We start from the raw sequence: 23,353 nt of genomic DNA, 5'->3' as shown, positions 1-23,353 counted from the left end.
TGTGCAGGAGAGGACATTGGCTGGAATGCAGATTTGCTACATATGTGTATATGTTGTAGGTTTTTCTATATATGAGTGGCTATAGTTTTTGGTTGTCAACTGTATATCAGGTATTATAATAACTACAGTAGTTCTTCTTAAGTAGGTATTTTTACCGTGTTTTTACAGATAAGTAAAACTGAGCAAGCAGAGATTAAGTGGCAATGTAGAATTGGAATATGTCCCCTTGCTTCCACTGTTCTTGTAGTCATCAAACCAGTGTACTATGTTACTGAGAAATAAGATGATGATGGTGATGACATCAGTAAACATTGAGTGTACTCTGATGTCATGACAGTCATTCTTTGGGTACTTTATGCATATCTATTAATTTAGTTTCTGTGATCAGAGAGGGAAATGAGTCATAGAGTCATTGAACACCTTTATCAAGGTGATATCAGAGTAAGTGGTATGGAGTTAAGATTTGAAACCATATAGTCTGATTCCAGAATGCATGCTCTTTGCTCTTTACTATTATACTATATTCCTTGGCTTTGTAGATTTGAGGACTGGTTGTCTCCCTTAGTGAAAGCAAGGCATACACCTTTTCTTAGGCAGGGGGATGAGTGGATATAGAAAAACTAGTGAGGCAGAATGTTGTTTTCATGGTATAGTTAATTTGTTAATATCCTCCTTACTGCCATTCATCCACTGAACTTTTGTTTGCAGACTTCACTGTTATTTCCTTGCCTAGGCTAAGACAGACACCATTCTTTCGAAGGCTTAAGAATCTAGGTCTAATGGTTGGCTCCCAAAGGAGTCTGGAGTTGAGATCACAACAGACCCTCCAGAATAACCTTTACATTGTAGCTCCTGTGCGTGGATATCAGGCTTATTTCCTCCTAGGAGATAAGGAGATAAGGCCCTGCTGCGAAAGTCCATGCTATGTGCTGGCCTTCCCAACTCCAAGATCATTGCCTGCACCGGTGCCTCAGGGGGACTAGTGATGTGCAAAGGTACCGTGCAAGGCCTGGTGTTCTAGGGAACTTCCCTTTGTGGCCAATCCAATGACCCAGGAATCTGTACCCAAGTCTGTAAGTATATCAACTGGATAAATGAGACCATGAGAAAGCATCATCGCTGCATACCTCCCATCTCTCCATCTATATGCCCTGAACAAGAAATTCACAGAAATAAGGACATGATGAACTATAGTCATATTTGACTTTACCTTTCCTCAAAGATATATTAAAACAACAATGTGCCATGTGTGTAAAACAATCAAACTAGTAAAGACCTNTTCACAGAAATAAGGACATGATGAACTATAGTCATATTTGACTTTACCTTTCCTCAAAGATATATTAAAACAACAATGTGCCATGTGTGTAAAACAATCAAACTAGTAAAGACCTAAACCAACCATTCAACACAAAACCTCAGTGCTGGTAAAGATGCAGTGAGACTGTCACTCTCAACTAATGAAACTGTAAATTGTGCAGTTAAAAAAAAAAAAGATTTATTTATGTATTAGAGAGAGAGAAAGAGAAGCAGACTCTCTGCCAAGCATGGAGCCTGACAGAGGGCTTGATCCCATGACCCTGAGATCATGACCTGAGCTGAAATCAAGAGTTGGACACTTAGGACGCTTAACCGACTGAGCTACCCATGCGCCCCATGTGCAGTTTTTACAGAAAGCAGTTTGGTAAGGTGAATTGAGACCCTTATTTACCGCTGTTGACACTGTGATTCTAGTTTAGGAAGATACTACTAAAAACAAACAAAACCCCAAAGTGCAGAGCAAGGTTGGAATTCATCAGAACATTATTTATCATAGCAAAAACAGTGGAAACACTGAATGTGTCTCAAATTAGTGGATTATTTAGGTAAATAATGGGCCTGTATAGGATAAGGATATTAGGGAGCTCTTAAGGATAATAACTTTGCAGAATTCTTAGTGTTATGCAAGAATGTTTGTGTTGTATGATGGATCATGAAAAAAGAAAGATACAAACATGTATGTGGCTCTTGCTGTGTAAAATGAAATATTCAGAGAACAAAATCTGAAAAGACAAGACTTAAAAAAAGAAAGAATCTAGGTCTGTGTTTTTCATTTTGTTTTGTTCTTTTACTCACATGGCTTCTCAAGTATTTAAAATTCTCATACTACTTGAAATAAACTAAAAAACTGAACATGACTGGCAGTATGCTAATGTTATGGTTTATGAAGGAAAATTAGCAGATGCATACTCAGGAAAAAAAAAGGTTTTGCCACAACCCCAAAAGATTAGGCAGTAAGTGTACATTAAGTATTTTAAATTAAAATAGTGTATTTAAGGGAGATCTCCTTTTCTGAAAATGATTCTTTGTTTCCCTTTTTTGTTGTTGTTAACCACCTAGCTGCCTCAGTGGCATGGTGAAAGGGCCTGCTGCTGTGTTCAGACTCTTCATAGATTCAGTGATAACAAGGCAGCTAATCTTACATTTTAAGTTTTCTTTTCATCTCAGAACATATCCTTTCTCTTCCTTTTTTCACTTCTATAAAAACGATACATGCACTGATGTTTGGAGTAGGGAAAGAGGCAGTGAGATACTTGTGCAGAAACATAGGTAGGCAGTTTCAGAGCCAGGAAAAAGAGAATATTAAATGTTAGGGCCAGCTCCTAGGGTATATAACTGAATTTTGTATCATTTTCCATATCCTGTTTTTTGTCATCAGTACATGTAGGGCTCTCACCTTCTAACAAGGTTAGGTCAGGGATTCAGATCAAGTTCATAAATGTTGTTTGGCTTCTGATGAGAATAGGTCCCTTTCAAATCTCTATGAAGAAAATAAATATCTAGTAAAATAAAGCATGTGCAAAGATTGTTGTCATAACTGAGTAAGTATCATTTCTTCGGAGAAAGAATTGAAGGTGTCAAGGCTTGTCTTTGCGCCTATTAGAATGTAAGCCTCAGGAGGTCAGGGAGTCTGCTGCCTTCAGAGTTACCCCTAGCATCTAGAATCATGGGGAGCACAAGGTATGGAATCAGTGTTTACTGAATGAATGACTGAAATTTGTCTAGAATGAGAAGATTTCATTTACCCTCTGTAGTAGGATGGAAACAGTCCTTAGGTGAAGCCTTTGGTGAGCTCACCCCCCAACCATTGACCTTAGGGCTGAACTCACTGGGAAGATCCTGTAAGCAGTGGGTTGAGTCCTGCTTTCTGGCCAGGTATCTCTCCCACAATAAAAGAAAACTTGACATGTTGCAAGTCTGCTTAGTGGGAATTGTCACTATAGTCTAGTAACATGATAAAAATAAGTGTGTGTCATCGTGGAAAATTGAAAATCAGATTCTTTGTCCAAGTGACCACACCAAAGTGCACAGTCTCCTTTAGGTCAAGCCTGAGCAGCCAAATAGCTGATCTTTTTCTCTTTGAGATCTTGACTTTAACAACAGATGTTACATAATTGAGTAGAAGCCACCACCCCTCTATGATTATTTTCTCATCTGAGAGATGAAGGGTCAGAACATCGTGTCGGAGGCCTTTGATGCTTTTCAGAAACAGCAGATGGAAGACTTCAGAGTTGAATAAAAAAAACAACAATTTAATTTAGGCTGTGTGAAGACAAAGGATTTCAAAGGAATAAAAAATTGATCAGATCCAAAAGCATATGACCAACATTTTACTTTGCTTTTAAAAGAACAGTGAAGTGGGAAGCTTTGTGGCAAACTTGGTTTTTCTGGAAACTAATATAGCTAAGGTATTACTATAAAAATAAGGCTAATAAATTACCTACTAGGCTTGTATTTTTCTAGGGTGCTAGCTGGGAGAAGAAAACTCCCTGTAGAGGAGCCAGAATATTTAGTTAAAAGGATTTGAAAGATATGATGGAAGAGACTTGATCCCATTTCTACTCAGGAAGCTTGGCATTTCATATAGTGTTAGTAGGTAATTTTTTGTGAAGATAGGATACCTCTACTGAAATTGGTTTCTCTTGACTTGTCCCCTAGATTTTTATGAGGCAATGAATTTTTCAGCATTCAGGGACTCTGTGGGTTTAGTACTAGAATGTAGCAGCAGAATTGAAGCAATTTGAAATCCCAAGTAGTAAAAAGAGCCCGACCAATGAATCAGTCCCTTTTGTAGTATTTAATCTGAAACGTAAGGATGACCATGTAATTTATTGTCCAAACCAGGACACTTCTGAAGTAGGAAGTGGGGGTGGGGTACTATTTACAATTATACCCGACCCTGTCCCAGGATGTACGGTCCTTTTACCCAGTGGAATTCTAAATTGAATGTGCAGCAGATTACCTAGAGGGCTTGTTGAAACACAGATTGCCAAGCTCCACTCCCAAAGTTTCATAATTCAGTAGTCCTGGGGTCAAAAATTTGCATGTCTAACAAGTTCACTGGTGATGTTGATGCATCTTGTCTGGGAACTACACTTTAAGAACCACTGCTCTACCTAAAAAGCCTTGGCACTCTTATGCTGATGATGTAATTTTCATTTGAAAGAAATTCTCCTTATTGTCCAATAGTGCTCTATTCCAGAGCCTCTGCAAGTGAGGGTACCCATAAGGAGGATGGCAGAGTAAGCTTGTGTTAGCTTCAACCTCTTATCTCTGGACTGGTGTGTTCTTGGTATTCCAGAGACTGTTGTTCATGTGGGGAAGTTGAGACAACTCACTTAATGCCAACCTAACTTTCACAGCAATGCCGAAACCAGATGAAATAAATCTCATGTCTGGTTTCTTAGCAGAGACAGAGGATCAGGAAGCCTCAACACCTAAATTCACTCTAGAGGTAACAGCATTCCTTTGTCCAGCAGTTTACTCCAGAAGCATCTTTGATCTAATGGGAAATACCTTGACCCTGTTCTCTCTCTCTCTCCCTGCCCCCTTCCCCTCTCTGCTCCCCCGCCCTCCTTCCTTCCTTTTTAAATTTTTCTGATCAAAAATAATGTCATGCCTAACTGTGTGGGGATAATATGGTGGTTTTGCTTGTTAAGCATTTATTCATTATTTTGCCCTGTCATTAACTGGTTTAGATTGTAGACAATGTAATTAGTAAGGCAAATGTGAATGTGGGGTTCAGCTATAAAAGTGGGGACCCCTAGATAAGCAGCATCAGCTGGGAATTTTATATCAGGGAAAGGGACTCAGGGAGCTTGGTAGCCTGGCCTCTTAGAGGGTAGTTACTTAGTACCTTGTTGCCTAGTGTACCCATTAGTTATTTTATTTTATTTTTTTGTTTTTATTTTTTTAATTATTTTATTTTATTTTTTTAAGATTTTATTTATTTATTTGACAGAGATAAGAGACAGCCAGCGAGAAAGGGAACACAAGCAGGGGGAGTGGGAGAGGAAGGAGCAGGCTCCCAGTGGAGGAGTCCGATGTGGGGCTCGATCCCAGAACGCTGGGATCACGCCCTGAGCCGAAGGCAGACGCTTAATGACTGAGCCACCCAGGCACCCCCCATAAGCTATTTTAAAGTGGCCCCTCTCTCCTTCCCCCCAATTCTCTGACTTTGAGAAACTTTCTTTTTCCATCGCTGCCTCTTCCCCCCCAAGTTGTATTCTGTTTAAAGATGTCAGGGACAATTGTAATTTATGTTTCAAGTATAACTTGCCCCCTAATATCTGTGGCTGATACTGGATGGAGCATTCTTATAGCTGGAGAAATAGAAATACTATCCTACAAATACATGATTGAGGAGAGAGTAGTTGGGGAGGAATTTTAGGACCTGCTGATGAGTGATTGGAGGAGGGTGGAAGGGGAGGGAGCAGGTGTGGCAGTGGTAAGGTTGGCTTGACTGAAACCCTGTGGCCTCAGGAGCTGCTGCCATGAGTGGGCACACGGAGTACAAGTTCCTTCCGTGTGCCAAGAGGGCTCAGGCTCATAGAGGGCTCAGGCTCATGGTCTGGAGAGTTACGTCCTCTCTACCTGCTTCCTCAAGTGGAAAAGGGGCAGTATAACATTTCAGCAAACAGTAATTCTTTCTCCATACCCTGTCTACTTCCCCTTATTGGGTCTTGATGCTCTGAGTATCTTGGTGTCCCCTCATTTCTTCCTTACCACACTGTAATGGACATGATAACTTTGAGTTTTTGTGTCGATTACCATGTGTGTGTGCGTGTGCGTGTGTGTGTGTGCGCGCGTACTATTATATGTGTATTTATAGATTTTATTGAAGTATAAAATTTGTATGCTCAAAAATCATATAAAAATATATTATTTTGGTATTTTATGGTGAGTACATTATGTATTCTTTTTTTCTTTTTAACTTATCAGTGATAAGTTTTTTTTTAAGTGCTGAAGACTTTGTTTCAAGTCTGTTTTAACAAGATGAATATGTAAGCTACAATGTGTGCGTGGGGAGTTTATTTTTTTTACCAATGTGATTTTTTTTTTTTTTTAAAGAGGTGGGGAAGAGCAGAGGGAGAGGATGAGAGAGAATCTTAAATAGGCTCCATGCTGGGCATGGATGTGGGGCTGAGATCATGACCTGAGCCGAAATCAAGAGTTGGATGCTTAACCGGCTGTGCCACCTAGGTGCCCCCCTCCTAATGTGATTTTTTTTTAAGTTCATTTTCTCCATAGCATTAGGTGTACTTAAAAATATATTTCTGGACTAGATGAAGTGCGTGAGATTGGTTGAGTATGCTCACAGTGTGGATCTGTGTTAATTCCCCTGTGTGTAACTTAATTTCATAGTTTAAGTTTAAAGTATTTGAAATAATTTAGCTGATTAGTCATAGACCATAATAAGTAGCATAAAAACTCAGATTTTTGCTATGCATAGGAGAGATGTTTTTGCAGCTTATAATTCTCTTTAAAGGCAAATAAATATCTTATTAGGTATTATGAGGGTTAATTTATCCCAATAACAACAAGATAAAAGCTTTTACCTATATATGTCCATATAGGTAATAACTGTATGTCTAGTTGCACACATGCAACTGTAAACAAAAGCATTCACACTTCCTTATAAGTATTGTAATAATTGGTTTTATAGTTTTTAGAGGCAATTTGGATACACATTTACAAGCTTTTACAATGTTTGTCCTGGATAAACACCTTTTTGGCATTTTCTTTGATATCTCTTCTTCACAGATATATTTTAACAGCCACAATTGGAAATCCTAAGTAGTTATAAATGATAAAATTTCAGATTTGAATCCCAGACTCAGCGTGAGCAAATATAATCCCATAGCAACCAATTACAGTTCTCAAACAAAAAGAGAATGGGGATCATCCAGTGTTGCTGGGCACTGTTGCTGCCCAGCTCACAGATCCTTTCTGTTCTCCTGCACCATTCACACATGCTCACGTGCTCTCCTGGCAAAGCTGTCTCCTTACCTGCCTGTCGCCCTGCGCCTGCGAGTTAAACAGCATCCATTTCAGAATGTCTCAGGGTAAGCTCCAGATTAAGACTGTTATACAGAGTTCCTGCTCGTCTTCAAGAGCAGATGAAAATCAGGAACTTGACAGAAACCACAAGATAATCGGTCTCCTGTCACTGCTCAGCTGGTCAGTCACAACTTACTCAAGGCTGGGAAATGGAAACAGAGAGATGTTTGGATCTCTGTGGGTGTCAGGCTGACCTCTGTGCTAGCTGCTGCTTTTCCTTCAGTGATCCAAAAAAAGCTTGCCCCCTCCCCCGCCCCTTCTTGAAATTTTCTACTACTTTTTTCAACATCACCACATCATTTGGCAAATGAACAGCCAGGCATCAATCCAAAGAGGTTTTCTTTGTAAACTTGTAAACTCCACATCAACTTGTGATGGTACAAGGTGGAGAATGGACAGTGAGCAAGGGAGGCAGGTAAGAGGTGTTTCTGCCTGAAAGCCCCTCCTAGGAAGAAACAGCAGCCGTGCAGTGTAACGCACTGTTCACATATGGGTGGGAATTGGGGCTGCATGGAGATGCAGAATTAGCATTTGAGTAAATAAGCATTTCGATATCAGTGGCCACGTCTGTTAGATAAGAGGTGCTGCCATTGCCACTTTTTTTCCACATTAATTTTTCCATATTTGAGCATTACTGACAAATAGATTGTGAGTAGTACTTCTGTTAAACTCATCATTTGTTCGCCTTTTGCTTAGTTTGTGCTGATGTTACTGTTTTGAAAGCAAGAGGCAGGAGCTGCTTCCTATTTTTAGTTCGAGTTATATCTTATAATTTCTCATGTCCTGAGGAGTGCACCAGCATCTGTCCTAGGGAATAGAGTGTGCAGTGAGATTTGGAAGCACTCAGAATTGGGCTACAAACGCCCTAGCAAACTGAGTGACTCAGAACCAGATTGAGAAAGAAAGAAAACCACACCCTCTATAGCTCTGTGGAAGGCTCCTACATTTCAGGTGTGTTCACTCAGGTTGTTCCATTGCCAAATTATGGGCTTATGGTTTAATTCATGAAGTTCGGTTTGATTTAAAAACATGTATGAGCATTTACAATAATTGTAAGTATTTATTTATGTGCTTATGATAAACCAGGTGCTGTTGTAGATACTTTATGTATACCTACTATGTGGTAGGCAGTGTTCAGATCCTGGAGATGGAGCTGTGATCCCATCAGACCCAAGTCTCTTCCCTCGTAAAGCACATTTTCTTACTTTGTGCCTCACTCACAAACTTAATAGTCACTATTGATCCTTAATACTCTGAGCAGGGGCCCCAAGGGACCCACGGATGGTTTAGTTAAACTTCCGGCTTTGGTCTATCTTAGGGATCCATTCTTCCGTGCTCGCCAGGGCCCATGCGGTCCTTGCTGCTGCCCGGACTGATGGGGCTAAGAACACCTGTGTGCACGTAGTCTCGACGCTTGTTGGCTTCGGCACCAGTGAAATGTGGTGGGGAAATACATGTAGGTAAGGACTAGACTTCAGAGTGTGGTTATTACCAGGCACACCACAGAGTCCTTCAGATGTAAACATGCTGATTAAATGGATGCTTTGGCATTCACAGTCTCTTAACTTCCCTGATTTATAGCTGGAGGCGTTGTTTATTCTCATGGCCTCAGAAGCACCCATTAATTGTCCGCATGCTCTGTTGTGCTTCTTGCTTTCACCATGGAGTGCTCTGCATACCTGTTACTGAGTATGACTGGGAGGAAATTAAGTTAAATTCATTGGAGCTGCTTATTTACCTCCTGGTACCAGGTCTTACTAAGTCGAAGGTCAAAGAGAGAGGCCTATATAGGTGGTCACGTGATGGCTGGTAGTCTAAGTGAGGTGGATCCTGTCTAAGACCCCCAGGGATTAAGAAATTGTACGGTAGAGAGCTCACAGCCTACCCAGGGGGTCAGCTGTCTCTGAGCCAGCACTTCTCACAGTCCATTGGATGAGCCAGTGTAATCAGAAACTTACGTGTTGATTTTGTACACTCTTCTGAACACCTTATGTGTTTAAAGTCAGAGTTCTCACAACTCTGTGAGCTACTATCCCCCTCCCTCACCTTTTTTCTTTTTCTTTATTTTCCCAAGATTTTATTTATTTGTCAGAGAGAGAGCACAAGCAGGGGGAGCAGCAGGCAAAGGGAGAAGCGGGCTCCCTGCTGAGCAGGAAGCCCAATGCAGGACTCAGTCCCAGGACCCTGGGATCACGACCTGAGCTGAACGCAGACGCTTAACCAACCGAGCCACCCAGGCGTCCCCCTCACCTTTTTTCTTAATAGATGAGACTGAGGCACAGAGTTAAGTTAGGTCCAGACTTCTTAAAGCTAGGATTTGGAGCCTGTGCTCTTGACTGCACTTTCATGTCTCTCCAGATTTTGCATGCCCTTATCTAAATCAGACTTTTCAGATTAACATAAGCCTAACGGCTGGTGGGCCCAAACAAAACCTGCCTGTGCACACTGTATTTGGCTTGTGGGAAGCCAGTCTGGGGCATCTGTCTGAATTAGATTGGCAGGTGGCAGGCAAAGACGGCACAAAGGGGACAGCTGGGCACTCAAGGAATACTCATTGCCAAGGACTGGACCAGAACACAGATGCATACACTCAATTAAGGAGCACTTTCTTTGAATTAGATCCTTTTACAGCCAATTCACCAAGGAACCATTTGAGGGATAACTATGCCTTTTTACAAATGAGAACAATAGAGCCTCAGAAAACTAAAGTTGTCCAAGCTAGGAGGTGACAGGACTGGACTTTGGAACAGGTCTTTAGAGCCAGAGTTTAAGATTCCTTCTCTAGTCCCGTGGGTGTTTTCTAGAACCAGATGAACACTGAGCTCAGATTCGTTAATCCATGAAGCATCTGCGAGTACACTGGGACTTTATATGCTTGGAACACAGGAAAAGTGTATTTTCTCATCAGAAACTGCTGATGGTATGCACACAGAGAATGTTAGTGTGAGGTGAGGAGCATACAGAGAGCGATGGCGGCAGATGAAATGGACCACGTGGTGAGGATGACAGGGGCCAGGGCAAGTGGTAGAGGCAGAGGTGAAGACCGTACTTGGCTTGGAATTGGCGGAAGAAGAGCATGTACGTCTCCAAGAAGAACTTGGAGAATTACCTGTTCATATGGTGTTCTTAAGACTGCATTTCTCAAGATAGATTATCTGCCTTCGTAAAGTTTTTGGCCATAGGACCTTACTGACAGGGCGGTTAGTCCAGGTCTTGTGATTCATCTTTCCCTGCTTGGGAGACTTAAAGGAAGCGCCTGGAGCTGCCACCTCTTACCCCCCAGGCCTCTGGATGGTCCTCTCTGCCCTCTGCTTCTCTAGGGACTCTAAGCAGTTCTGACTCTTTTGAAGTCCTGCTTTATATGTCTGACTGGCCATCGACATCACCGGGGAAGCTGTAAAAATGCAAATTCCAAGACTCTGCTTCAAAGGAACCAAATCTGAATCCTTGTGTTTTTGGCTCAGGAATCTTTTTTTTTTTTTTTTTTAAATGGAGCCCCAGGGGAGGTGTGAGCAGAGGGAGAGAGAATCTCAAGGAGACTGCCCACTCACTGGGGATCCCAATACTATGCAGGGCTCCGTCCGGTGACCCTGAGATCATGATCTGAGCCAAAACTAAGAGTTGGATGCTTAACCAACTGAGCCACCCAGGTGCACCAGGAATCTGTGTTTCCAGATGTGTTCAGGTGATTCTGAAACATGGCCATGTGTGAGCATCCCTGCCTTCCTGTTTTGAGACCTCTGATTTTATAAGATTCGGAGGAACTTTCATCTTCTGGGCAGATACCCTGCCTCCCAGCCTGTTTTGTCTGTTTCGCTAACTCCAGCTGCCGGGGCGCCTCATCATTTGCTGCTCTAGCTTCGGACACCCATGCAGACATGTGGCCTCAGAGCAGAAGTTTAATGATCAGTGTACCAGTAGAGTGGTGGTGAGGACAAGAGAATTCAGACACCTAATGAGAGAGTAAGACTAGAGCAACCAAAGATTAGGTGAAACCCGAGGAGGAAGGAAGAGGATTGAAAGGGGCTTATGCAACAAAAACAATGATGTTTGACTTCTCCTGAGGCCTTTAGTTTTATATTTCAGATCAATTCTCTCATCAGTTTTTCCCCCCACTGGATGCAAATGAATGGTGTAAATCTGTTCTTATACTGTCTGCGGTTACTCCCCCTTCTTAGCAGAAAAGTCTTAGGAGTGGAGTCTTCCTTTTTTTGTGCCCCTCACTGTGTCACCCACGTTTTGAAAACCGGTCTCAGCTGTCCCAGTGTGTGGAGCTTATGGGAAACACAAGCATTTTTGTGGATGACTCAGATATATTTCAATGTAGGATTGCAAATTGGCCCTGCCACCATTTTGTATTTCTTTGAGGTGTGTGCTGGGCATTTTGTGGATATGCTTAAATATGAAGATTATCTTTTTTTTTCAATGTGAAGATTATTTTTACACATTTTTGTCTCTTGCAGTTGAAAATAAATGTTTTATTAATATTTGCAGAAACATTTTATCCTGACACACTACTGATCAAATCTTCATGTATTTTTAAAATTAAATATTTTGTTATGTTTAGCAACACACGTAATAAGCTTTACTCAACACTGGATACCAGACTCAATGTAAAATTAATAGTAAAGTAATCATGTTAATAATAATAAATAATAAGTAGAGGCCATGTTCCCTACTTTCAGGACTTATTATCAAAAAAAGAAATGAGGGATGCCTGGGTAGCTCAGTCAGTTGAGCATCCAACTCTTGGTTTTGGCTGAGGGCATGATCTCACGGTCATGAGATCAAGCCCCATGATGGGCTCTGAGCTCAGCATGGAGTCTGCTTGAGATGCTCTCTTTTCCTCTGCCCTTTCACCCACTGCTTCTGTGTGTGTTTGTGTGTGTTGCATGCACAAACGCACTGTCCCAAATTTTTAATAAAACAAAAGATAAAGTAGTGTTTTCTTCTGTGCTATTTTGATTTATTCTACATAATTCTATGTTCCTTCAACCCCTTCCCATTTCCTTTTGTGGAACCCTAAGATTAAAGTACTGTAGGACTTCATCCTGATTAATCTTTTTCTCGGAACCTTCCAAATACCCTGGAGATGACGGCCACCCCCACCCACCCCACGTGCTCACAGGCACACGTGCATTTCCTTTCTTCAACACTGCTTCCAGGCTGGACTCTGACTTGTCAGTGCTGAGACTGGTTATATATAAACATCCCTTGTGTATTTGTACTACAAATAGAGTGGGTTTAACACACGTAATCCCCAAATATGTCTGTTATTGTTTCCATTCAGTTTCCATCCAGCCTGCCGTCAACTGTCCTTAAAAGCCGACTTTCTTACTTCTTGGTTCTATAAATGTCTTATTTTGTTCCTTACCCCAAAATCTTTTAAGTAAGTATAAAAATGACTTTATTGCTATTGCTTTATGCCTGATTTTCCTCATTTGCTTCATTGGATGCTAAGACACGCTAGTGTACTTTGCTTTTTCTTGACTTGCTGTCTTGGGGACTTATTCCTGGTAGGCAGGTATAAAAATTCCTTATTCGTTTTTCATGACTCTGTAGTATTCCATTATTTACTTAATCAGTCGCTATTGATGGGCTTTTAGATAGATACGAATATTTTCAATGAATTTATTTTAACCATAGCAGCTATTTACGGTGTTATGTCATTAAGAAAAAAGTTAAAAGATTTTGCTGGCAAGTGGTTTATGATTGTGTATGGGTGTTGGGGGTGTGTGACTACATGCAGGATTCTACTGGACATTGAGAACTACACTGAGGTAAGAATGACAGAGGATTTTTAGTACAATGCCTAATATGAACACTATATGAATTTACAGAGATATTTAAAGGAAGTGGGTTTGGAAGTGGCTCTCTAAAAGAATCTGTGAAGGAGATGGTCTTTGGTTCTTACTAAATGGTGCTTTTATTTACAGAATGGGGTGAAATTCAATCCGGGATTAAAAAAACAGTGGGAGTGGGGGTACCATGGATGGAAAGTCAGCCAACGTGGGGCGGCATAATGTGGAGGATCCTAACCTGCTGAGGAGTTCTGAACTGAGGACACCATGAATTTTTTGCTTTGTAGTAAAATAATTGATGATGTGCTTTAAAAAGTATAATCTGGCAGGAAACCTGAGTACAGACATGCCTTTTTGTGTTTCTCTGTGTGAAGTATTAAATTGTGCCAAGGTCCACACATTGATTGAGAGTAGTGGAGTGATAGGAATTATGCCATTAAAACATACTTAGCTTTATTTTAAAACAATGCTTTCAGTTTATTTTTTTAACCTCTGAAAACGAGTGACAGGTACAAGAATTCATTGGCACTTGTGTATTTATCTGAGAATAATAATGGAGAAACAGATTTTGGTATAGTATGTCCACCTTCTGGTAGGATGACAGAAGTGACAGTTTATAGCATGCATTGATATACACAATATTTACGTATTTTGTAGATGCTGTGCAAAACCTTACTTTGGGGTGGGCACTAATGTTGAGTCATGTGTTGAATACCTTATCCCAATTAGTTGAAGTGCTCAAATGTATTTTCTGTGTTGCTGGTATTAGATTGTGTTTAACCTTAGGAATCAAAAGGAATGAATTTCAGTTGATGTTATTAGCAAAGAATTAAAATTGAGAACCCTTGTTAAAAAAACAAACACTTAAGTGTGTGTATTTCCTCTTCTCTGTGTAGTTTCCTGGAAAGATAATGAGGAAGCAGAAAGAGGGCATTTTCTTTTAGATCTCTGTGTCTCTGCAGTGCACCATTTCGCATAATCATCATACTCCTCCCATCTGCTCTCCAGACTTGCCTCAACTGTCACGGTCTCTGGAAGTGTTCCTGATGCCTTGGTGGTGTTAGTATTCATCCCGTGTGGTCTGTGTTTTTATAACCCATCAGGCCACCCGTCAGTGGCTGTCCTTGTTGTTTTGTTTTGGTATCCCCAGTGCCCATTACTGTAATAGGCACTCAGAAATGTTCGTTGAGTTAATTTATGTTACTAAAATATGGGGAGACAGAGACTATCCCCTACTGTTGGTAAAATAAATGAGATGATATAATTAAATCTATAAACAAGGACTGTGAATGTTTTTAAATAATATTATCCCAGAGGCATTGTGTAGTCACTTGTATCTGCACATTTTTGAGCTCCTTTTTTGTAGGTTTCTGAACCCCTGATCCACTTACTGATTCTTCCTAGATCCGTTAATTGAGAGGATTTAGAAGACCGTGGGTTTTATTTAGTGTTCTAACTGTTCAGGTCTTTAGGAAACTGTTAGAACAAGTTAGGAAAATGAGCCTTGAGAAGTCACTGAGAGTGGAATCATTGAGCAGGAATGAGGCTTAAGAATGTAGAGAATTACTTCATTTCTATTAGATAAACTTTCCCAGAGTTCTGGTAAACCGGTGCCACTTGTTCTTGCTGTGGTGGGTGTGGGAGGGGCTCGTCCTAGCCAGTTTAGGGGAAGGTTCTGTGGGCAGTCTTCAGAGAATTTGACTGAGGTTAATTGAAGTCAGAGGAAGTATCGTGGGTGATCACATGCAGTTTCTTTTTTTCCATTTTCCACCCAGAGCAGGCCACACCTGAAATTATGCATCCCCAATCTTCTCTATCCAGCATGCTGGTGTTAGCTAAACACACCTGTTTGTACTTCAGGATTGTGTGAGGGCTGTGTGGTTATCTCTGGTGATTTAATAATTTCCTTGGCAGCCAGACTGAGAAATTCTTTGTGGTTTTAGGCAGTTGATGCTGTAGAGAGCTGCATATCTCCTTAGTTAATAATTTGAGCACAGTAGTGATTCTTAGGCTGTTTTGTGTGGCATAACTGGAAAAAAGAATCGGTGAGGGCCAATTTCTGTTTCGCTCTTGCTGCTGCCTTATCATCCTCAGGGATCGCGAGGCTGGTTGAGTGAGGACATGTGGTGTGACTTAGGCTGGTGTGACTTAATCGTGACTGGAAGGCTAACTCGGAGCCTGTTTTCGGTTTGAACAAGGTGGGGCTTCAGCCTTTCTGCAGGAGCGTCACAGACTTCCTGCAGGTGGAGTTTAGCTAGTCCTGCTGTGGAAGTTAGGCCACATCTGGGCCCTCCTGTGGCTCTGGCTCCTGCCCAGCCGGTTTGTTGATTGTCTCCCTGGAGGCCTGTGCCTCACGAGGGTGAGGGCAGCTTCCATCTCTAAAATGCGTTGAGATCCTACGGATCGTAAATTTTGTTCTTAGTAGCTGATAGTGCTGGGAAAGCTCGGGGTGGTTTTGCTGTGGAGGATAGAAAGAATTCAGACTAGAATTAGATAATGTGTTCCTTCAGGAAGCAAAATGGGCTGGGTTCTTTCTTGTGGTATTACACAAATGCTAGTACTTCTTCAGGGGTTCGTCCAGGGGATGAAATGGGTGGATTCAGGTCAGCTACTAAGAACAGTGCCTGGTGCATTGGGAGTGCCCAATAAATGTTTGCTATTTTTATTTCATTAGAAAATAGCTATTCAGTGTTAAAAGTATAGAAAATGGTATTCCAGAGACTGGGAAGGAACAGAAAACTCAAGACCTCAAGCAGTAGGGCCGTTAGTTTCAAGTCCTGGCAGTTCGTTTTATTTTTTTCCCCAAGTGTGGCACACAGTTGCGATCAAGGTCTGCCCCCTTCCCAAGTCCTTGCTTGTGTCAGACCCAGAGGGGAGGGTCTGAGCTAAGCCGAGTGCAGGGCCCGGTGGGACAGAGGCCTGAACTGTCCATATCTGCGGGTGGATGGGCAGAATTAGGTGCAGGGTTGTTCACGGGAGTGAGGGAAGGAGGCGTGCATAAGATGACTCACATTTACAGCTCAGGTGCTTAGGTGGGTGGTGGTGCTGTTAGCCAAGTTCAGGGAGGTAAGGAGCCTTCCTGAGGTGGGGAGAGAAAGTGACGCAGTCCAGGTAGCAGCATGGACTCCCTGGCTTCCTAACCAGCACCATCCCTTCACTTCCCAGCCATATGCCTTTAGGGTGGTATGCCTCAATTACCTCACCTGTAAAATGGAGATAATATCTACTCGTTGTGGAGACTAAACATTTTATGTAAAGTGTTGGGGACAGTGACTGGGTAAGCACTCTATAAGCTTTGATCATAATTATTACTATCTTTTATCTATTTTTTTTAAGAGAGGGGGAGGGGAAGGGAGGGGCAGAAGGGGAGGGAGAGAGAGAGAATCTTATAAGCAGGCTGCACCTGGGTGTGGAGCCCCAATGCGGGGCTCAATCTCACAACCCTGAGATCATGACCTGAGCTGAAATCAAGAGTCAGAACTAACTGAGCCACCCAGGTGCCCCTATCTTGATCTGTTCTTATCCTGTTATTTTTGGGCTATCGACGGTATATACAGCTGTCTTTCAGATAGTATTAGCAGAGAACATACTCAACCTCAAAGCAGGCCTTTAATGAAGCTTTCATGCAAACTTTGTAGAATCACTCTTTTTACTGTTTTTGTGATGATAAAGAGATGAGAATAAAAAAGATTGCTTTATTATTTATTAATTTATGACTAACACTGTATCCCTTCCAAATTTATTTAGGCCTTACTGGTATCTAGAGGCCTGTGTTTTTATATGGACTAAAACCTTAGACATATTTTTCTCTCTGTCCACTGATGTTTCAGGAACCTGGATCAGGGTTTTCAGTGTAGGCAGTACTACACAGGGGGCCACTTGGTCAAATTTGGAGTTGTTTTTGTTTCAGTATTTGGTGGAAGGGCCATAGTACTTAATATCTTCTTACAAAGCATGAGGCAGTCTTTTGCACAGTGAAGAATTGCACCGTGCTTCTTGTGGGAATAGCCCATTGAACTTTCCCATGAGTGAAAAACCTGTTTATAAAATATCTGAGCCCAGAATTTATGTCCATTTTCCATATAAAGCATCTTTGTCTGCTTTAATATATACCACCCACTTGTCCAGGAACATAAATACTGGTCTAAGTACTCTATTTTTGGGGGGAATCTGCTCAAGAATTCTATATCGTTTTAGAAAGCCACATCACCAATGGTAGGAAGGTAAGCAGCATTTGGGTCACAAGTAACATTTATAGCTGTTGAATTCACATAATTATATATACAGATGTAAGCAAGCGTCTGTGTTGATGAATTAATGATATTTGATATTAAATTGCATATCATTTTATTATAAAATTTTTTCTATTTTTCCTTAGGGTTACGATTATGGTCACACATACATATACACACGAGCAGGCAGTCCTTGGTTTTACAGTTCTGACATACGCTTATTTGAATTATTGTGATTTAGTTAGGTAATACCAGTTTCCCAGCAGCACTGTTCAAATTTCAGTTACAACAGTATATTAACTGTGAGTACTTGCAGACAGTACAAACCTGACTGCTAGCTTTGCAATCCGCAGTTTCTCTTATAAATCGTACACGTGCATCACAATCAGTAGCCAATCGTGTCACTTCTTTCAGAGTCTGTCAGTGATTGGTAACTGCACGTCTCTTACTCAGCTCCTGCACAGGCAGCAAAGTGTGTTGTTGTATTGCCTCCTTGTTTGCTCGAGATAAACCTCATAACAAAAATGGATAATCAGAAGTGAGAGTTGACCAACACAGAGGAAGAGCAGCAAAGAAATGAAAAGTGATAATGCAGGGTGTGAAATTCAAATCAAATGTAAATAGAGTTCCAGAAGAAATAGCTGACTGGGAATTTTGAGTGTCTTGGATACAGCTTGAGGAACTTAGTGCAGGTGATCTTACTGATGTCAATGACAAACTGGTTGTGATGGAAAGGATGAGATGTCCCAGAGAAAGTGATGGTGGCAAGAAACTTCACAGAAAGAAACTAACTCTCCGAAATACTGCTTTCCCCTGCTATCTGAAAGTCAGAGTGTTCCTTTCAGAAGTCGAAATGATGTAAGGTAAAGAAGCACTTACCGTTAATTTATGTGGAAAAATTTTTGAGCCTTACCAGACTCAAAAAATAACATCTCTTGAGGCTTTTCTTATACTTCAGGATACGTTTTGCTAAGGGATGCACAAAATCAGTTGAGATGGAGCACAGATGCTCACAGACATGGTTCAGAACCAGCAAGGCTTGATGCTGAGACACTGACTGTAGTTTCTGGGGGAAGGAGCTTGAGGGGACCATGCTCACTGCTCAGGGTTTGCTGCCTCTATAACGGCTTGATGCAAAATGAACTCTGCTCTTTTTTTTTTTTTTTATACCTTTTTTCATAAAGGTGAAAATCCTCTCTGGATTTCCCTTGATAAGCATAGGTACTAATGGAGGTCTTTCATAAAAGTGAAATGCTGTAATGGGAACTTTCAAAAAAGCAGGGATACCTATAATTTATAATTTTAAAAGCTCAAAGGATAAAGTGTTGGAAGCTATTCACACTTAGAAAGGAAGGTGACAGTTCTACAAGGCATAGAAGAAGACATTTACTCTGTATTCTAAATTATAGAGTGAGAGGGCAAGCACTCCTCTTAAGGTTGTGTTTTTTTTTTTTTTTTTTTTACAAAAAGTAAAACACTTCAATTATCAATATTTCCGGTGTTTTATTTTTACTAGTATTATCATTTCCCTAGATATTTATAACCAACAATAAGAACATTTTTAATGTTTTGACACATTTTTTTTAAGGTTGCAAAAAAATCCTAATTTTTTCTATTGATTGTTAAAATTTTTTTTCACAGTTTCAGTTTTGCACGGTTATTTTTATGGTCCCACACTACCATGCAATGTGAGGTGTGTGTGTGTGTGTGTTTGCAATTGTATGTGTACATAGACCATATCATCTATGGCTTCTATATCCATGTAATAAAAATTTGTTGAATCATAGTCACACAAAGAATACCTTGGGTTTGATGTGGTTTAGAAACTCTGATCTAGATATTTCAAATTTATAAAATGTAAATATTCAGCCTGATATACATTTCCTTATTTATTTGTTTATACATTCCTATTTATTTGTTCTTCCATTGTGTTTAATGGTGGTATTTCTCTGGCTTCGTAAAACAACATGTAAAATTTAAAGACACATGTGATATGGTTTAGACCTTCTGAAAAACATGTAGAGGTATTTATTGTTGGTAATTGACAGATGCTTTCAGTGTTATTAAAGATATTTTGGTTTAGGCTAGTAGGAACAGTCTTGAGCACTGAATGTGATTTTGAGAAATCATCACAGGTTAAGGGACTGAGTCACTTTCCTTATACTAAGTCTGTTCTAGTTACACGTGCTATGTTTTTATCTGCTTATGTGCATAGGTAAACAAGTCCAGAGTGGTGCTGGAAAGTCTTGTTTATAACATCTAACCCAAAACATAGAATTGGAAGTGCTGGGAAGTCTGGTGACTATTTTGGACCCCTGCTTTTGTAAGTTAGGCTGATTTGATCAGACACGGGGCTCATTTCTGAGAGATGCTGTGGAGACTGGCCAGACTGCAAGCACTGGGTATTTATTCTCCAGCATTATTCAAAGAGAAGTTGGCCACTTCACCTATATTAAGAATATTTGCCTATGAAACTGTTTGAAATAAAGGAATTTCCAATTTAAGTCCATATCTTGAGTTTTCAAATGAGAAGAAAAAAAGAGTACGTGCTCTAACAGCTGTGTTACACCATATTTGTCATTTTAGATGATTTCTTATCTCATCATGGTTTATGAGAGAAACTTAACATTCAGAACATAAGTTGCCATTTGAATACCCTGAGCTTCTTAATAAATTAAAAATTTCAACATTGACTTCTTTACCTCTTCAACTCTAATACAATTTTTTGTACTTTTGAAACTACAGATAAATTATGTTTAAAAATTTTAATGCATGTCATTTAGGAAAGAATAATCAATATTTGTAATGTTTTCCCCATGAAATCCACATGTATTTTAGCCTGTTGAGCTTTTGTCCTTTTTACAACTGTAAGGTAACTTCTTGTCTGTCTTAATTACTCCTTTCAAGCATTTCCATTGTGCATTTTTCTGTGCAGCTCCAGGACTGGTTTTTTAGCACTAAAGATGACTGAAGGACTGTAGGAAAGGGCTAAGCGCTTACATGTGCATGCTGTATATAGAACACTGGTTTTCTCCAGCTGTTTCACGAACTTTACCACTAGATGGTGATAGAGGGTTAGGGGGTATGTTAAATACGTCTGCATCTACCAGATGCTGTATTCTGAAATTTGAAAATGCTTGATCCTAACAAATATTTGCTTTTAGAATTCACTTGAGATATTGAAATATTTTATTTTTCATTGTAATAAAGTGTACTTTTTAATCCCCATTCCCTATTTCCTCCACACACCGCTATCCCCCAACCCCACCTTCTCTCTGGTAGCCCTCTGTTTGTTTATAGAGTTAAGTCTGTTTTTTTGGTTTATCTCTCTCTGTTGTTTTTTTTTCTTTGCTCATTTGTTTCTTAAATTCCATATATGACTGAGGTCATATGGTATTTGTCTTTCTTTGACTGACTTACTCCACTTAGCATTATACTCTAGCTCTATCTGTGTTCTTGCGAATGGCAAGAATTCATTCTTTTTAATGGCTGAGTAATATTTCACTGTGTATATGTACTACATCTTCTTTATCCATCTATTGATGGACACTTGGGCTGCTTCCATAATTTGGCCATGGTAAACAATGCCAATTAGCATAGGGGTGCATGTATCCCTTTGAATTGGTTGTTTGTATTCTTTGGGTAAATACTCAGTAGTGCAATTCCCGGATCATAGGGTAGTTCTATTTTTAATTTTTTGAGGAACCTCTATACTGTTTTTACCGTGGCTGCATCAGTTTGCATGCCTACCAACGGTGCAAGAGGGTTCCTTTTTCTCCACATCCTCGCCAACACTTGTTGTTTCTTGTGCTTTTGATCTTTGCCATTCTGACATGTGTGAGGTGATCTCACTATTCATCAAGTGTTAAATAAAGTTTATTCATATCACCTAGGTTTTGGTTTGCATTTCCCTGATGATGAGTGATGTTGAGCATCTTTTCACTTGTAAGATTATTTTAAATATCCGTTGCACGCAATTTTTTTTAATGTGGTATATCCCTAGTAAGTATTGATTTGTTAGCTGTTGTCTTAATGGTATTTAGTCTGTTGGAAAACCAGGATTTATAAAATTTAAGTGATTCCCCAAACTTTGTCTTTGTTGTCTTATTTTCTTTCCGTAATATATCACATTTCTTAATTTTTTCCTAGTAGATCACATTTCCTCATGGTGATCATATATTTCTATCTGTTTAGGCTGTGTTCTTTTTGGCACGTGTGTGTGCACATGCACAAGCACAAGTTTGCCATAACTATTTAATATAAATTTATGGATTTTCGTAGTGACCATTCCCTTGATGCTTTAGTTGAGAAACAAAATACTGGTATACTGTATGGAAATGAGAATAGAGCGGTGTAAATGGTATAATGAATATAGCAGAGTAGTAATACACAAACCAGAAGATTTTCTATAAGATCTGTTTCTTTGACTTTATATTTTAGGAAAAATAGAAAAATTTCTTTTCAAAACTTCTTTGAATATGTTTCTCACCTGACACCTGTTGCTGTCTGAGAGGATCCTGAAATATTGGATATAATCCAGAAAGTTAGTGTAAGAAATTTTAGATTTCAAATTATTTTCACATTATCAATAAATTTTTTTAAGAGATTTATTTATGAGCAGGGAGGGGAGCACATGTAATTAGGGGGAGGGACAGGGGGAGATAGAGAATCCCAAGAGAACTCCCCGTTGAGAGTGGAGCCCAACGTGGGGCTCAGTCTCACCACCCATGAGATCATGACCTGAACCGAAATCTCGAGTCAGACACTGAACCAACTGAGCCACTCAGGTGGCCCCCAGATTATCAATTAATTTTTTAAAATAGCCAAATAGAATTCTTGTTTTTCTTCAATGTTAATGAAGTATTTTGTATTAACTTCTGATACTAGCACAATATTTTTTATTATTCTTATCAACATTTATCTTACTAATGTAAGTGATTCATTCTTGGTAGTCCTGGATAAGTAATTTTTGTGACCACAGTGTGGGGATTAGTATAAAACAGAAACATTATGATTTTGATGTTTTTTGTAACATGACTTTTTAAAAAATTGGGATAATGCTGTCTTCCAATTTATTTCCCTAACCCAGTGTGTTAAGATGTCCCATTGATTTACTAATATCATTTTAGAGAATAAAACCACCATCACATTAAATGTGTTCACTAACTATACAGCAGTCTAATTTTAGAAACATTAAAATGGGATTGAAAATATTTTAAAGTCCTCTTAAAATCGAGGCCTGAATTTGAGGATTAAATGAGGTCTGGGGTAGTGAAGTGTTTAATTTCAGAGTTCTAAGCGGAGCTATTTGATTCTATTAAAGATGGTAGGTTCTTAGTGTTTTGGAGGGTTCTATGGTGACCATGCATTTAACAGCATACACAGTGAAGTGGGTAATATATCATTTGGAGATTTTTGACTGGGAGCTGTGATGTGTAGTGGAGAGAAAATAGGGGATGGAGAGGATAAGACATATTATTCTGAGAATATTTTCCCAGCCACACTGTTGCTCCTTCTTTTTATATAGCATAGCTATAACTCGTCTTGGGCATTATGGGGAGAATGGGGGAAGGAATTAACCTGTCAGTGTACCTTTTCACATGAGCTGATCTGAAACATAGTTAATCTTTTTTTTTTTTTTCTTTTTTAAAACACAGTTAATCTTGTAGCTAGTGGCACACAATGGGGGGTTGGCAACGCAAGTGACCAAATGAAGTGTGTATTAATTCATGTAGTAGAGTGTCCCTGGAATTTATGGAACTAGAGTCTTGATGGAGAGAGAGAAATTTCGGTAGAGGTCCTCAGATCATTCTTTTAACCACTTTGCTGCTGTTCCTCTGCCAAACCTGACTCACCTACTAGGAACTTAGGAGTGCCCGAATTCTGTTTGTGTACTACTGTATGATGGTGGTCATTACCGGGTAAGTTATTCTTGTGCCC

General features: G+C 39.9%; 2 protein-coding genes across 31 annotated transcripts in view; one reads left to right on the top strand and one right to left on the bottom strand.

Annotated features, from left to right (window-relative positions):
- Positions 1-7,477, bottom strand: part of P2RY14 (purinergic receptor P2Y14) — a 52,380-nt gene extending 44,903 nt beyond the window's left edge. For 9 of the 15 annotated variants that reach the window (XM_034664631.1, XM_034664615.1, XM_034664639.1 and 6 more), the window contains exon 1: positions 7,330-7,452. The gene's annotated coding sequence lies outside the window, so the exon portion shown is untranslated. Of the gene's footprint in view, positions 1-7,329 lie in introns of all 15 variants that reach the window. The other 6 variants (XM_034664634.1, XM_011221161.3, XM_011221158.3 and 3 more) reach the window with 2 other exon arrangements.
- MED12L (mediator complex subunit 12L) overlaps positions 1-23,353 on the top strand; it is a 361,057-nt gene that overhangs the window by 204,775 nt on the left and 132,929 nt on the right. The window lies entirely within an intron of this gene.

The sequence above is a fragment of the Ailuropoda melanoleuca genome, chromosome 1 (genome assembly GCF_002007445.2).
Source record: "Ailuropoda melanoleuca isolate Jingjing chromosome 1, ASM200744v2, whole genome shotgun sequence".
Classification (NCBI taxonomy): domain Eukaryota; kingdom Metazoa; phylum Chordata; class Mammalia; order Carnivora; family Ursidae; genus Ailuropoda; species Ailuropoda melanoleuca.
The sequence above is the reverse complement of the archived record's forward strand: the minus strand, read 5'-3'. Positions and strand labels throughout refer to the sequence as shown.